General features: G+C 44.7%; 1 protein-coding gene and 1 long non-coding RNA gene across 2 annotated transcripts in view; both read right to left on the bottom strand.

Annotated features, from left to right (window-relative positions):
* LOC309367141 (craniofacial development protein 2-like) overlaps nucleotides 1-17,647 on the bottom strand; it is a 476,702-nt gene that overhangs the window by 33,223 nt on the left and 425,832 nt on the right. The window lies entirely within an intron of this gene.
* On the bottom strand, nucleotides 17,006-17,392 carry LOC309367347. The gene is made up of 2 exons (XR_014167067.1): nucleotides 17,277-17,392; nucleotides 17,006-17,199 (listed from the first exon to the last, which is right to left on the bottom strand). It is a non-coding gene; the product is annotated as an uncharacterized lncRNA (long non-coding RNA).

The following is a 17,647-nucleotide window of genomic DNA, read 5'->3' as shown; positions in this document are numbered from 1 at the left end:
TCAATTGCCCCAAGGATTACCTCCACTGTGGACAATGACTCACAACTTAAAGCAGATTCGATACTCATCATTTCAAGGAGTGACTGGTAAATATTGCAGCCGTTCTGCTTTTCTGTGCAATTATCTCAAAGTGCGGCTGTAAAGTACAAAAGGTACCTGTTTCTCGTTTGCAGCACGTTCTTGCCTATGGCCTGGTTTGCCCAGATTCAATGCACATTTTAAAAATTAAATAAAATACTGGGTACTGTAGTCTGTTAAACATGATGGGAACTGTAGCTCTGTGAAGGGGAAACTACAATTCCCAGGATTCTTTGGGGGGAGGCAGTCAATGTGCATTAAATGTGTGTTGAGTATGCTTTAAAAATATCTTATGGGTCTACCCTCTACTGTTTTCTGCTAGTTCCCAGGGACTTAACCTTGACAACAGTTCATGGTTAAGAAGGAGAAAGCTTAACCATTAGCCTGAGTTTGGCTGATGCACCAAGACTTAACTGTGTGTGCTAAACAGTCCAAAGCAGTCACAATCACTAAGCCATGATGTTGCTTAACATTGTGTGTGAATGCAACTTAGGTCTACTCAGAGGCAATTCAGTGGGGCTTACTACAGTTCTCATCATCCCTTACCACTAGCCATGCTGGCCCTATTACAGCTGGAGAGTTATACAAACTCCTCATTTCTGAGTTCGTAAATTGTTATTGTATTTAAGTATTTTTTCCCAAAACTTTGATACATAGCATTACTGATTCTTCCCTCTTCCCAGAAGATAAGCACTTCCTCTTCATCCTTCTGTGGTTTCCCTATCTCTATTTATTTATCTTTCCACTTTGGGATGTATATTACTCTTGCTGCTGTTGTCACATAAAGAAATAGATCAAAGCATCTGTTTTGGGAATGTCTGAATAGTACAGTGGCACCTTGGTTTAAGAACAGCTTAGTTTATGAACAACTTGGATTAAGAAAGCTGCAAACCCGGAAGTAGGTGTTTTGGTTTGTGAACTTTGCCTTGGAAGCAGAACATGTTCTGCTTCCTGTTGAGTGTGTTCCATTTGTAAATTGGTTTAAGAACGCTTTGGTTTAAGAACGGACTTCCAGAACGGATTAAGTTCGTAAACCAAGGTACCACTGTATAAATGGACAGGACCAAACCAGACTGTAGAGCAGGAACAGGAAACATCCTATAGCTTCCACTTTCCTTCTTCACTGGTCATGCTGGTTGGGGGGGATGGGAGTTGGAGTCCAATAACATCTGGAATGCCTCAGGCTCCCCATCCCTGCTGTAGAGTAGAGAAAACATACTGGAAAACTCTTTCGCATATAAAAGAGGGACAATCCAGCCCGGGAGCAAAATTTCTCATGGGAACCAGTATGAGAATATTTCCTGTTTCACAGTTATCATGTTTGCTGCTTTCTGGGGTTTTTTTCCACACGGGTAAGGGGATGATGGGTAATGAAATGATGGTCAGTTTTTTTATCGCAGGATGCAGCTACTGCCTAAGGACATCTGGAGTTCATTATGTAAACAAAATGTAGGAGAAAATCAAAATAATAACTGTTTTGAAATTCCTGATGGCCCCATTCGCAAAGAGCTCACAACATGCCATCATTCCTGCAGATATCTTCTGCACACCGAACTTGTCCAGTAGGTTGCATCGACCTGTCTCAGCATTTTGTCTTCTCATGCATTTCTGGGAGGAAGTCTAGTAGGGAATTCATCCGAGAGCTCCTTTATGTCAAGGTGAGGAAACGGCAGCTTTCCAGATATTGTTGGACTACAACTCCTATCATCCTCAGCCAGCCACAGGCCTCCATCTCTGCTTTATATGGAAAGCGTTATTTTATACAGTTAACACTTCTATGTCATTTTAGCTGTTTTGTGCTTGGGAGAGAATAATCCCTGCCTGATTTACAACACACAGAAGTGATGTGATTTCCTTTAAGTCATTTTAGCACCATCAACTTATTTGTACTTAACTCCACTGAAGTACTTAACATCTGAAGTAGCTTGAAGATCAGACTGCCATGCAGATTCCTGAGTTTCTGTGTTGTTCACTTCAGTCTTCCCATGCTGTCTTTTCATCCTTGAGATAAAGATGGCATGCTTTGCTGGAAATAAATGATGGGCGCAGCATAAGGTAAAGGTACCCCTGCCTGTCAGGGCCAGTCGTGACCGACTCTAGGGTTGCACGCTCATCTCGCTCAAGAGGCTGGGAGCTGGCACTGTCCGAATACACTTCCGGGTCACGTGGCCAGCGTGATGAAGCTGCATCTGGCAAGCCAGCACCAGTGCCGCACACGGAAACGCCGTTTACCTTCCCACTAGAAAGCGGTCCCTATTTATCTACTTGCACTTAGGGGTGATTTCGAACTGCTAGGTGGGCAGGAGCTGGGACCAAACGATGGGAGCTCACCCCGCCGCGGGGATTCGAACCGCTGACCTTTCGAACAGCAAGTCCTAGGCTCTGCGGTTTAACCCACAGCGCCACCCACGTCCCACCAATTTATAAGCCTCCACAATCAGCAAGGAGTGCAGCATAGCATGAGGCATATACCAGTATGAAATTGGAGGAGAGCCAGCCTTCTTTGTGTGAGTCAAGCTGGCTTAACTCTCCCCAAGGAAGGGGACATAAATTCATTCATAAAGCACACTACCTTCTGGTGGTTCCCTCACCGCAAGAAGTGAAACTACAGGGAACCAGACGGAGGGGCTTCTCAGTAGTGGCATCCACTCTGTGGAACGCCCTCCCATCAGATGTCAAGGAGATGGGCCTTTAGAAGACACCCAAAGGCAGCCATGTACAGGGAAGCTTTTAATCTGCGATGTTTTATTAGGTTTTTATATGTGTTGGAAGCCACCCAGAATGGCTGGGGCAGCCAAAAAGAGGTGGGAAGGCACTAATGAGCAGTTGAGAGCCCTGAATGACCAAAGCCTCAACCATCAGCTGGAGTTTCCTAGTGCAGCCGAGAGGAAAGGAAGGAAGTGGCTTGGATTCCTCTAGCCACTTAGACGTGAGACAGCAGTTGCCCATATCTGCAGATGGTACTGGAAAGCTGATATATCTAGGTTGGTACTATACCTGTTGGAATTAAGGAGTTGAACAAGTTGCTAGCACATCCAGAGCAGCAGCCATGTTCTAAGTACCTTTTTCATCATGTTCCTCTGAGACTTTATCGTTTTATCACTGCAAGGAATAAAACAGTCAATGCACTTGGGGGTAAAGCCATTTTGTCCAATATAGGAGTGGGTGGTATAACTTGAAGCCAAGGTAACTACCATCCATGTCTGCTAAGTTGTATTTGGCAGCCAAGTGTGGCATCAAAAGGAGCAAACTATAAGCATATTATTACAACCCATGTGAGCACATTTAAATCCTATGACCCTTAAGCTTTTTGTTTCTCAGGGGCCTAGTTTCACATGTTATGCAGAAACACAGCCTGTTTGCTTCAGAGTGGACAATCAGCAAGGAGCTGCAGCTGATCTTTGTACATTTCAAACATATTATGGGGGCGGTGGCTTAAAAATGCCATTTATTTCATGGCCCAAAGGCCAACCAGCGGTGAGTCCAGTCCAAATCCCATTGAACTCAATTGTAGAGCCCCCATTAACATTCACAGTTCTGGGTTGCATATCTCAACAGTATGCCTAGAATGACTCTTAATAAAGTGACTTAGCTTACCTCAAAACACCCTTTTCCCTTTCACTTTTTTATGAGAGTAAGCAAATGTTTTTGTTAGCAATGAAAACCCATTCATTATATAAAACAGCAGCTGGGAAGTAGGTGGTGGCAGAGCTGTTCAAACTCCGAAGCAAACAGCTTGTTGTCTTCCCCCTCCACGAGTGTTGTTTCTTCATATTTACGTCTGATGGTTGCATAAAAGCCACCTTTAATGACATCTGTGGAGCGTTTCTGAAACGTTAATTTTTCTCTGAGACCTTTTGTGTTTAATCTGGAGGGGTGAGGAGAGAGGTATGGCTTATTCAAACAGCTGAACATGCCAGGTTTCTTTTGTTCCTGATTATCTGTTTTCTTTCCAGCGTTCTCTTAATATCTGAAGTAAATGATCTCTTTAACATCAGCTGTGAAGGCTATAAAACCAAAACGAAAGAACAAAGCAATGCTACTCTCTAACCAAGCTTCATGCTGACATCCCAAAATACCAAAAGCTTTGGTCTGCCCTTCCTTGCTGAGATTTATTTGAGGAAGCGAGAGAACTTGGGGGAATAGTCCATCTGTGTGTTGAGTCAGGAAGCCAGACACTCTACCTTTTCATGGTACCCCAAGTGAAAACATTGCAAAAGTATCTGTCAAAGATCAGGAAAGCTCATTTGGGCTTGGGTTGTCACCAGAAAATGATTTTTTGTGCATTTGTCACAGTTTGGGAGACCTGTCATTAATAAATAGAAAATATTTTCTGTGTTTTTTTTCTGAAGGCAGAAATAACTTCAATCTGTTCTGCCTTGGAAAATAAGCATGGCGGAGACATTTGATTCAGTTTGCATCAAAACACAAACTTAACTATTTTGCAGTTTCCAAATCAATGCATGAGCCAAAACACAAATATCCTTCAAAACTCAAAGTTCTCTGGATTTCATAATGCAGTTCTCCAAACAAGTAATATGAGCAAAAAATGCATATGCTATGTATAGAAAACACATATATTGGGGGAAATTGCTTTGTATACAGTGGTACGTCGGGTTAAGTACTTAATTCATTCCGGAGGTCCGTTCTTAACCTGAAACTGTTCTTAACCTGAAGCACCACTTTAGCTAAAGGGGCCTCCCACTGCTGCCGCATGATTTCTGTTCTCATCCTGAAGCAAAGTTCTTAACCCGAGGTACTATTTCTGGGTTAGCGGAGTGTGTAACCTGAAGCGTATGTAACCTGAAGCGTATATAACCTGAGGTACCACTGTACTGAAATGCTGAATTTTCATGAGGATTAAAAAGTAAATAAATCTCAAAGTGATGTGGAAATGTGGTGAACTGCATTTAAGAACAGTAAGAGCTGCTTGGCAGTGGAAGAGACTCCCGCCAGAGGTGGTGGACTCTCCTTCCTTGGAGGTTTCTAAGCAGAGGTTGGATGGCCATCTGTCATGGATGCTTTAGCAGAGATTCCTGCATTGCAGAGGGTTGGGCTAGATGACATAGCTGACAACTTATCCTTTTTTTTTCAGGGAAATTCCCTTATTCCGAATAGGATTCCTTGAAGAAAAGGGGAAAGCTGACAGCTATGCTAGATGACCCTTGGGGTCTCCCCAACTCTAAATTTCTATGATTCTGAGACTGGAAAAATAATAAATTGCGACAGATTTACCTATCCCTAGTGGAGTGTGCTTTTGGAGAAAGCAACAAATGATCTCGAGTGTGAAATGAAATCTCAACCTATTAAGACTTAGATATAAAGGCTCCAGTTCAGACTCAGTTGCACTAAATTTCCTTTGAGATAAATGGGGCTTAATTCATGACTAACATCATGATCCTAACCATGTATTCTCAGAAGCAAGTCCTACTGAATGGGGCTTACTCTTAGCTGAGTGGGATTTGGAGTGCAGGCTATGTTGTCCCTTTGACTTCAGCTGCAATCCTAAACACACTTAGTAGGAAGCAGCGAGCATTGAACTCAGTCAAACTAATTTCCAAGTAAACATTTATGGGATTGTGTTCATAATGCATAGCATTCCTTTGTTTGTCATAGCCCTTCTGACACTTGCACAGTAATTACCATATAATTACTGCATAAGTAAACAAAGAAAAATTAGGGAACAGTTTTCCAGAACAGTATTCTGCTCTGGTCAGACCTCACCTGGAGTACTGTGTCCAGTTCTGGGCACCACAGTTCAAGAAGGACACTAACAAACTGGAACGTGTCCAGAGGAGGACAACCAAAATGGTCAAAGGCCTAGAAATGATGCCTTATGATGAACGGCTGAGGGAGCTGGGCATGTTTAGCCTGGAGAAGAGGAGGTTAAGGGGTGATATGATAGCCATGTTCAAATATATAAAAGGATGTCACATAGAGGAGGGAGAAAGGTTGTTTTCTGCTGCTCCAGAGAAGCGGACACGGAGCAATGGATCCAAACTACAAGAAAGAAGATTCCACCTAAACATTAGGAAGAACTTCCTGACAGTAAATGCTGTTCGACCGTGGAATTTGCTGCCAAGGAGTGTGGTGGAGTCTCCTTCTTTGGAGGTCTTTGAGCAGAGGCTTGAAAGCCATATGTCAGGAGTGCTCTGATGGTGTTTCCTGCTTGGCAGGGGGTTGGACTCGATGGCCTTGTGGTCTCTTCCAACTCTATGATTCTATGATTCCAAGTCATTATTTAATAATTAAAATTGATTACCAACAAAGTGAGTAGATAAAACAACCCCCATACTGCTTTGGTAGCAACCATACCCAAGAATCAGTTGTATGGACTTTGAGTTTGTAAACTGAAAATGGGAGACCTGCAACAGCAGTTGTCTGTTGATGGCAGAAGACATTCTCAGGTGAAGGCAAATGGAGATAATATCTGACCTTGAAGCTTGATACTCTTCTTTACAGAGGCGTATATTGTCACAGCTCCAGGCCACAGTGACCTTACATTGTTGGAACAGAGTTGTCTCAGCCAGACAGTTTTTGCCTGATAGGCGTGCTGGTAAATTACTGAACCTGAATTACTGATATCCTCCAAAAAGCATGCAAACAGAAACTTTGGCACTGTGTGTCTCATGTCTAAGCAGAGTACAAAGGATTGCTTTAACTTGGCTGAGGGATACCAGACCAAATGCCAAAGCGCGTTTCTGTGATGGGACAATGAGCCCTCAAAAGAAGTCCACATCTTAGGCTTTGTCTAAAGGTTCCAGTGTTAATGTGTACCAGGGTGTCAGAGCAGACCTTACAGACCAAAGGAGGCTGCAGAGACTTCACTTGAACAATTACTCTTGTTGTTGTTGTTTAGTCGTTTAGTTGTGTCCGACTCTTTGTGACCCCCTGGACCAGAGCACGCCAGGCACTCCTGTCTGCCACTGCCTCCCGCAGCTTGGTCAGGGTCTTTTCCAGAGAGTCTTCTCTTCTCATGAGGTGGCCAAAGTATTGGAGCCTCAGCTTCACAATCTGTCATTCCAGTGAGCACTCAGGGCTGATTTCCGTAAGAATGGATAGGTTTGATTTTCTTGCAGTCCATGGGACTCTCAAGAGTTTCCTCAAGCACCATAATTCAAAAGCATCAGCCTTCTTTATGGTCCAGCTCTCACTTTCATACATCACTACTGGGAAAACCATAGCTTTAACTATACGGACCTATACAACTAGAGCAATTACTCTAGGGATAGAAAAACCCATAAATGTTGGTTTCTCTTAGTATCTCGTTTTTGCCAGGTTTGGGGGATTCTCTGCCCCCCCCCCGGTAGCATCAAAGAAGAAGCAATAAAGTGTGTATTTATGGTTTTATTCAGTTACCAGGTTGCAAGACAAAGAATCCAATCCTTAACTCCATAGTGATGTTGCTCATTCTGAGCTCACTCCCCTTCTTTCCCAAGCAATAGCCCGTGGCCGTACAGGTGGCCTCAAGAACCAAACTCTTTGAGCCCTTTGCTCTTGCAGAGTCCTTTGTTCTTCCAAGGGAAGCAGAGGAGAAGGAGGGGGCAATCTCCAGCCCTCCTCTTCAGTCCAGTCCCTGACATTTTCCCATTTTTTTCCATTCAGGTCCCCACCCTTCCAAATCAGGTTGTGATTTATTTATTTTTAGAGTCCTCATGAAAATTCACTGGCGTTTTAGCACAGATTTATTCTAATATACACATTATTGTATGCCATCTCTCCTAAAGTAATGCACCTTTGCATGTATGTATTATTTTTATTAGTAGTATTTAAATTTATTAGTCACCTAAAAAGTCCCCAAGTGACTTACATTAAAAACAAACAAATGCATTATACCATGTATAAAAAAAGATTCATACAAAACATTAAAACTTCCACAAAACACCCTTCTCCCCCATAACAGCCGTTTTCAATAATTATTCAAATTTTTATGCACACTTTACTTGCTGGTGTACTGCACTGCAAAATTCGGAGAAATGTTAATTGCAAAGGATGGCTGTGTTCCAGTTCACGCATTGTTTCAGAAAGGTTGAATTAGGTAGAGACATTTTTAAATTTCTTCAACACAACACTTAAAATCCCATCTTCCTGTCAGAGGGTGGCAGGATAGAAACATTATTATAAATTAATCAGTTAACCCGATTTGCCCATCAAGTGCTCACTGGACAGGAATATGCATCCAATTCTGGCTCTCTGCTTAGTGCTTACTATGTGCTTGTCTCATTCTCTTATTAAATGTGCACACTTAAGATTCTTTTGGGACATGGGTGGCGCTGTGGGTTAAACCACAGAGCCTAGGACTTGCCGATCAGAAGGTTGGCGTTTCGAATCCCTGCGACGGGCTGAGCTCCCATTGCTCGGTCCCAGCTCCTGCCAACCTAGCAGTTCGAAAGCACGTCAAAGTGCAAGTAGATAAATAGATACCACTCCGGCGGGAAGGTAAACAGCGTTTCCGTGCGCTGCTCTGGTTCGCTAGAAGCGGCTTAGTCCTGCTGGTCACATGACCCGGAAGCTGTACGCCGGCTCCCTCGGTCAAGAAAGTGAGATGAGCACCGCAACCCCAGAGTCAGCCACGACTAGACCTAATGGTCAAGGGTCCCTTTACTTTTACCTAAGATTCTTTTAAAGTATGCACAGAAAAATGTGCAATATTAAAATTGAACCTTGGTGCCCTTTTCCCCCAGGAACTCTCAAAACTGGATGTCAGGAACAATAACAAGGAGCATTTCTTAGCGTTGTGGATGTCTCTGATCTGAAATCCTAGAGAGTCACTGCCAAGGACAATACTGGGCTAGACATATCAAGGGCATGACTCAGTGAAGGGCTACTTCCTGTATTCCTAGGAATGCTACATTGCCCAATGTTTGAGAGGAGGGAAAAAAAATGTCCTTCCTACAGTCCCGCTATTTTGGGACAGTTCTCGCCTCTCTTCCACATTGCGGCAGGAAGCGCCCAACGTGACTGTGAGACGAATCTTAAGAAACTGTCCTATTGATTCAGACCATTAGGCCATGTAGTTCTGTTACTGTTTGCTGCAGCTTTCCAGAATTTCAGACAGACGGGAGTCTTGACCAGCTATACCTGCATATTAAACCTGGGACCTCTTGTATGCAGTGCATGCGCTCGGGAAGTTCTCTGACTATTTTAATCTGCACTATGTTCTGCTAGGTCACTGTTGCTGTCAGCTCCTGGAGTTAAAATCATTGAGCTGGCAGCAGGTCACTCTTGGAGTCTTCGCTTTTTCTGGACCTGCTTGGTTTGGAAATCTGCCAACATCACAGTTTGGCAAGCGTCAGAGTGCAGAGTTAGCTATTCAGAGACAGTAGGGCTTTGGGGTTTTTTGTTTTTTTTTTAATAAACTAACTGTTGCATCATTCTGGCAGCAGAGCATTAATTACAAGGCCTCATTCTTCATTTTCCTCCTTTTTTATATATATAAAAAAGATGTATTTATGACACATAAAATAAACATTTTCATATTTGGCACGCCTAATTATGTTGATAATTTAATTCCCAGCTCCCTTCATGATATCTCCATTGTCATAGTGGTTATGCCCAAAATCACACAGCAAATGACTAATCAGATCTGGAACTAACAGAAATAAAGTTAGAAGATTCATTTGGTATATCCCAGTAGCACAAGCCAGTCTTCTCATTTCATTTCAAGTTGGGCTGAGCCAAAATTTCTTGGGAAACAATTGTCCAGTCATTTCTGTTTGAATGTTTGTCTCTGAGCTCTCTGTGGACCCCGTTTCGATACTGTTGAAGGTGGCTCAAGCCAGCAATGGGCTTGGACCCCTTTCTCCTAGCTTCTCCTAGCCTAGCCTGCTGTTTCGTCTAACATTTTACGAGCCAAAACTTCCAAGTAGAGAATTTTCTGGAGGTGAGAATATTTGGCAACATCTCCCCAATTTTACCCGCAATAAATAATGTGGAGAATTTGGGAAGCCGGTTTGGAACAGCCCTCAGCCAAACGTACGGTTGCTGAACATAACCTGAGGCAAAGGCTGATGATCTCATCTGCACTTCATTAATATCAATCAATCAATCAACAATAAATAATCTATTAAATTTATATACCACCTTATACCCACAGGTCTCAGGGTGGTTCAGAATATAAATCACAAAATACATAATCAAAATAATTTATATTATATATTACTTTGATTTACTTTAGCTGCCTTTCTAAAGACTTAGGTTTCTTTCTCCATTATTATTATTTTAGACAGTTGATAAGTCGACAAGCACTTCTGCACTCTCGCAGCTGGAGGGTGGGGGGAATGCGATGAGCTACTATAGGTGTAACCAATAGTAGTACATTGCTGAACGACAACTCCCATCATCCCTGACCATTGGCTCATCTGAAGGGCATTGCTTTGGCTACCCCTGGAATACTATCTGATACTGTCCCCTGAAAAGGACTGCACAGGATAAATAATTGGCAGAAACAATCCCTTGTCACTTCAGCACATCACTTTCATTTCCTTGCAGCCCCCCCATACAACGGGAACAAAAGGCAGAGCTTTCTGAAATGCTGGGCTTGCTGTTTTACACCACATTTCGTCAGCTGCAAAACCTAAAACTGCTTTGTGCGCATCTAATTTTTGTTTGTCATGCAGCACGCCACTGTAAATCTTGCACTTCTATTAAACAGCACCCTCCGGATTTATTTATTCTTAAGAGGAATGAGCAGTGCGCAAGCTTTTAAGTCTGGCTAAGCAGCAGGATGCGACTACAGTCATATTTCATGTTATGTTTGCTTCATGTTATGTTTTTTCAGGTTGCGTCCCGCAGCGGCCCAGAAGTACCGGAAAGGGTTACTTCTGGGTTTCGCCGCTCACGCATGCGCAGAAGCGTTAAATTGCACCGCACACCTGCGCAGATACGGCGCTTCAGGTTGTGGGCTTTTCATGTTGAGAACGGGCCTCCAGAACAGATCCTGTTCACAACCAGAGGTACCACTGTATTTGCTTGGTTCCCACCCCACCTCCGACTCAAAATCTCTGCATAAGGAGTTGCCAGCATCTTCTCTGGAAGTCCCCAGCTGTAGCCCTGGGAGGTGAGGAGGTGGTTGCAGGAGAGAATTGGCAGGTGGGAGGAGTTTGCGGCAAGGGCTGTTGCTCAGTGGTAGAGCTTTGCAATGCAGAAGGCCCCACATGCAATCCCTGAAGCTCCCAGGTAGGGCTGGAAAAAGTAAATAATTAAAGACAAAACAGCACAACAATAACAACCCCCCTTCCTACAGACAAATTTAAAAGGCTGTAGAATGTTAATCAGCCAAAAGGTATTGAAGAGGAACATTTCTGCATGGCACCTAAATTATATATAATGAAGGCGCCCGGCGAACCTCCCTGGGGAGAGCATTCCACAAATGGGGAGCCACATAGCTGTCAACCGTCCCTTATTTGGTGGGAAACTCCCTTATCCCAGCGCAGTTTCCCACTGCTGTCCTGGATTGATGATGTCCTTTAAACTTCCCGGATTTCAAGCTTGCCCGGCTCAGGAGGGAAGCAGTGGCGCGGGGTCCTCCGCCGCGAGAGAGCGAGAGCGATAGCGTGCACGAGCTGCCGTGTCTCCGTCTCTCCCTTTCCCCCCTCAGGGGCGCGTCGTGAGGAGACGGGTGGTAGGCTGGCAGGCAGCCCCTCTCTTGCGAGACTTCCACCGCGCTGCCAGAGGAAGCCGGAGGCGGCAGCGGCAGCGACTGAGGAGGCGGCCTGAGGGAGGAGGAAGAGGAGGGGATGGGGAGGGACACAGAAGGGTGGTGCTTCAGTGGCCGCCGTGGCCCCACAACCGCCTCATGCCAGGCTCGTGGGCGGCGTGGGCGAGAGTCTCTCTCCTTCCCTCCCTCTCTCGGGCGGTGAAGGGCTGATGGAACTCCTCGCACCAGGACGACGGCAGCCCCAACATGATGCTTAGTATACCCTCCAACCAGTGCAGCGTCTTAATGTAGTGATTTCCCCCTCTGCATCCCTTTCATAACTCTATTTTTTATAAATCATTTGTCCATCCATAGTTCAATTTTTTACTACAAGTTTTCTGTCAATCCTACCAATGTATGTAACTCTTTACAATAGCTTTTCAAATAAATTATAAACTTTCCCCATTCTTTATTAAAGAGGTCCTCTTCCTGGTTTCTAATTCTGCCTGTAAGCTTTGCCATCTCGACCTGGTTCATCAGTTTTGTCTGCCACTCTTCTTGGTCGGAGTTCTTGACCCTTAGGATCATCTAGTCCAACACCCTGCAAAACACAGTCAGTGGCAGCCAAAGCAGCATGGCTCTATCAGTGGTGGATTTCTATATAAGCTAAGTAAAATCCCTTATTTTGGCTGCGGATCCCTTATTTTTGAGGCTGCTGGTCCCTTATTTTCAAATCTGTAAGTTGACAGCTATGGGAGCCACTACAGAGAAGGCCTGTTCTTGTATTGCAACCTCCGGACCTCACATGGAGGAGGCACACAAAGAAAGGCCTTAGAGGATGAATGCAGAGTCCGAGGCAGTTAATATTGAGAGAGGTGGTCCTTGATACTGAGCCAGATGGTATAAGACTAGGTATAAGGCACCAGCCTATGTGCTTACCCATTTAAATGCCTGAAAAGAGCAGTGATGAAGGGTGGTATAATAATAATAGAAACAAAACCAACAGCAGCAACATATTACAAGTCACGGGTTCCCCAGTTCTGAACTATAATGGGCAAAATAATTTTGTGTTGGCTAAGCCTTTTAATTTATTGTGATTGACCTATGCTGTCTTTTCTCCCCAGAGATAAAGCATATTTCAATAGCATGTTGTTGTTTTTTAGATGATTGTGCATATGTCTTGCGTTTTTTTCCTAAGAAAATGAGTAAGAAAAGAAAGACTATTAAATTGACATGCATTCCCTGGATAAAATGTCCCGAATCAAGGCCATTTTAGAATTTGTTAAGGTCCCTTGACCTTGCCTCCATGAAACTTCCTAACATTTTTTTTTTATCTACCATACAGCCTTGCAGAGTTTTCAAAGGGATTCCAATCTACGCTTTCAAGTTGGAAGAAAATTGCTTTCACACTTTATAAAACTAATCAAAAAATCCATTCTGCCACCCATCTAGTTTTGATTTATATTGGTTTGCTGGATATTTCCCCCAATGAAGTAATAATAACAATAAATTACTCTTCAAACGAATCATCATTTTATGAATATTTTTATTTGATATTCACTCTTTCTCCACTGCCTTCCCTGCACCTGCAATATGCTAGAGTTCCACTTCCCTGCCATTTTTTGGTTTTTACTGGCCCTGCTCAGTGACGGCCTGACACAGAGATTAAACAGCAAAAGTCTTTCCAGCCATGAAGATAAGTAGCAGAAAAATTGACACCAAATTAATTTCCATGGGTCAGACTGCTGTTAAGAGCACAAGAGCAGGGCCAATATAAAAGGCAGTGGCAGCAGATCCAGCTCTGGTCACTACAGGCTATGAATCCCGCGTATCTCTTCCAGCTTAAAAATAATAATATTTTAAATAGTTAAATTAAGTTTTATGGCTGTATTAAGAGATCTTTTGCTGCTTTGAGCAAAGTCATGGAACTTCTGTAATCTACAAAGAGAGAAAATATTGCACTTCATGTTGTAGCCTAATATGATGATAATGATGATGATGATGATGATGACGATGATGATGATAATAATTTATACCCCACCCATCTGACTCGGTTTTCCCAGCTGCTCTGGGCCATGTCCAACAAAGTATTAAAAATACAATAAAACATCAAACATTAAAACTTCAGATGTCTTCTAAAATATGCATTGCTTTTATTCCTTGACTAGGGTCTGCCCCACTGCTTACTCTGCTCACCAATTCCCTCCCCTGCCCACTCTACCCTTGTGGGGTCCTGTGTGCCTTCTGCCAAGAAAACTCAAGAAAGTAGCTTATTTCTCTCCTTTGTCCTCCCTGCCACTGTGGAAACCAAGGGAAGGATGCAAGCTTTTTCCTCTTGCTCCCACAGCAGCAGGATAGGCTGGGGAGGGGGAGACTTCCTCCCCTTCGTTCCCCTCCTTCCACAAGTGGCAGCAGTGATAGGGGCTTGAAGGGCCGCTTAAGCCTCCCCTTTTTGTCTCATGCCGCCACGACTGCTGTGCATCTAGAGGCCAGCCAACGCTTCTGTGTGCCTATCTCATCTCTGGCCACTTGAGGCTGTCCATTCACCAGCTCTGGCCATGCTGTAGTTCATAGCACCACCTGTTGGTGACCAAGAAAACTGCACCATGACAACACAAACACATTGTTATTATAAAGTAAGATCATTTTTATAACTTTTTTTTAAAAAAAAAAGCTGAAAAAGTGAAGGATTATTAACTTCAGTGAAAGAAAGCGACAAGGGAATGGTTTCTCCCTCCCTCACCTTCAGGGTGGCTCACTACTTTTAAAGGGCTAAGCCAGAGTGGTTAGTAGAAAACATCCTGAACTCTTTTCCTTTAAGTTGCTGGGTGCTGATGGATTCTGCCACAGAGTAAGACTACAACTTCAACCCCACTTAACCGGGAGTTCACCCCAATGAATTTGGTAGGGCTTCGGAATAAACATGGTAAAGGTTGTGTTGTAAGCCCATTTATTCCAGAAAAAACAGGGCTTTTACAGCTATTCTAGTATGATGTGCCAAGTTGTTGTTGTTGTTGTTGTTGTGTAGCAGTGCTCCTGTGCATGTAGTGGAGAGGGAAAGCAGAGGAGCACATTCAGAAAGGGAACCAGGTGTGCCTGGGTGATTAATGGACCCTCCTTGCTGTGGCAAGTGAATGAGAAGGCCTTGAAGTTTATTTAAGGGAAATTATCATAGATGGAGCCAGAGAATGAGAAAAATAATCAAGCAGAGACTGGGTTTTCTTTTCTTTGATGGGGTAGCTATGTACAGCCCTGCAGTCATGCTGATCACATTAAACTGTGTTGTTTAGGGGCAGAAGGTGCTGGCTGCATTTTTCTTTAGGGGTGTCATATTTCAAAAAGTACAATCCCTGACACCCGCAAAGTTGTTGAGCTTTTGAGCAAACTCCCCCTATGGCATTTTTACACCCCAAAGCCATGACATTTTCTGGCATATGACGAGCCTGAATTTTGGGGACTCTCCTTCCTGGTGCTGCGATCCTGGGTGGGTGGACTGCCTGGAAGTGCCCTTACGTTTCAAAGGTTGTCGTTCAGCCACTAGCTCTCCAAGTGTAAAATAGCTCAATTGGTAGGGCATGAGACTCTGAATCTCAGGCTCACGGGTTTGAGCCCCACATGGGGCAAAAGATTCCTGCACTGCAAGTGGATGGACCAGATCACCTTTCCAACTCGGTGATTCTATGAGAAGCAGCTGAGCATCCCCTCTCTATGGGTTTGTGTGGAAGTAGGAGCGCCAGTTTGGCCCCACCAGCATGGGTGCCCGGGGCTGTGTGCATGATCCTGGCGCCAAAATGTGTGGGTGCCCGGCCCCTTCACGGGGAATTTTGTGGGTGCTTGGACACATAGGGAGCAGCCACTTATGTGTGCAAGCTTCCCTGAGTGAACGTCCCCTTACCATGCAACTGCCACTGGGAAATTTTATGTCAAGTGTTGCATTGCGGTATACTTGGCACGGATTGTTGCATTCCGACGATCATTTCGGGTGAGGAAGCCAGGCTTTTCATTATAACATTTCGACGTTTATATAACCAAGTTCTTCATTAAAAAAAGAAGAAGGAAACCCTCGATGTAGAGATGCACGAGGATGCCGGGAGGAGAGATAAAGAGAAAATCCCCTCCAAACACACTGCAAACTGAGGCTTAAACGGAAACAACCAGAGGTCAGTGCAACGCCACAACTTGTCACTAGCTGTAGTAGCAGCAGCAGCAGCAGCCGCCACGGCTCACAAAAGCTCCTATTTCACAGCTCGCGCTGCGGAAGGATATTTTACCTTGTTTACCCTGCAGCCGGCTCATTGAATGAGTGGAAAGAGGGAAGGGGAGGGAGAGGCTTGGGCAGGCTTTGCTCGTGTGATTGGCGCTTCGCCGGCTCAATGGGGAGGCACCTCGGGGCTCGGGGCGGGCCCTCTCCGCGGAGCCAGTCGGCTCTGCGGCGGCGGGGACTGGGCAGGCAGTCAGTCTCTTAGCCAGCCAGCCAGCCTGCTCGCCTGCCTGTGCGCTCCGGGTCGGCGTAAATGCGCTGGAGCTGCTGCAGCCGCCGCCGTTTGTGACACCCAGTAAGTAGAGACGCAGCGAGAGAATTCCCAGCGCACGTAAGTAGCTATTAATACGTGGTGGGGAAGATGATGCCTTGCTGAAAGGGATTGGCTCGGCCATCCCTTTCCCTCCCTACCTCCTCCTCCTACCTCCAGGAATTAAGAGAGATCGACGCCTGAAATAACTGAGTATATATACATATATATATATATATATATTCTACACACACGCACATATTCAACGTGCATCTTTAAAGTAGCAGCATCTCCTCCGCATCTCAGGACTCTCTAAAGGAGGGACAAAGAGGAAGCCGGCGAAAGGAGGTCTCCTCTCTTGCAGAGCTACTATTGTTAAGTATTCGCCTTTCATGCTGCTGCTGCTTTTGCATCATCACTACCATCATCATCATCATCGTCGCTGCAGGCGCGTCGCGCTCCAGGATTTGCTGAAAAGCGAAGGGATTTTCTCCCCCCACACTTGTCGGAGATAAATAAGCAAATCAGCCCCGCGCGAAATGGAAGAGCATTGATCCGCGCCTGTCCTTGATTGCACTTTTTGTCTGATCAAAGGAAACACGCGCGAGGGAGGGCGCGCGCACACGAGAGCCGTCGTCTCGGGCGCGTGGATCTTCGCGCACCTCTCTCTTTCCCGGTGGTGGACGGTGCCTTTCAATTTAGGAACGTTTTCCCTCCCGCAAAAGAAAAAAAAAAGAGAGAGAGAGAGGAGTAAAGAAATCGATGACCAAATAGCGTCTTTCTATTTTTCTCTGTGTGTATTTGTATATACATATATATTTATATCTATATATATTATATTTTTCATCTTTTTGTTGTTGTTGGAGCTCCTTGCTGACCCTCTGAAGTTAAATGCTCCCTCGTCGTGGTTTTGGGTTTTTTTTTGCATATCTGGATAGTCCTTGCTATCAGGGAAAAAGCTTCAGACGCCATCTACAGTTAAAACGTAGGGAAAGAAATTGATTGGGGGGAAAAAAGAAGGGGGGGGACCCAGTCGTCTGTCTGGTTACCTGAACTTAACACTTTTCCAGCCGTGCGAGGATTTTGCAGGAGCGCAGAGGAAGCCAAATACTAATAACGATTCTCACCTCTCTCCGTTCTCGACTTGTTCATTCCATTGTTATTTCTTTAAACAACAACAACAACAACACAGCTGCATTTCCTGAGAGGCCACGTTTTTGGAAAGACTCACGCTTTCGCTTTGTTTGTGTCACTTTGTTCTCTTGCGCAAAAGCTCCCCGACGTGCCGGGCTTCTCCGGGAGAGGGGAACCCTTCGGCTTGGCCATCCGCTCTCCAGTCTCCGCGCCCCCTACCTCCTGTTTCCTCTCTCGGCGACATAAACTGGACACTAACCCCACGGAAACCTGCCCTCCGAAATCC

This window comes from Podarcis melisellensis (assembly GCF_964234715.1).
Source record: "Podarcis melisellensis genome assembly, chromosome: 3".
Taxonomy (NCBI): domain Eukaryota; kingdom Metazoa; phylum Chordata; class Lepidosauria; order Squamata; family Lacertidae; genus Podarcis; species Podarcis melisellensis.
This window is presented reverse-complemented; position numbering and strand designations above follow the sequence as displayed.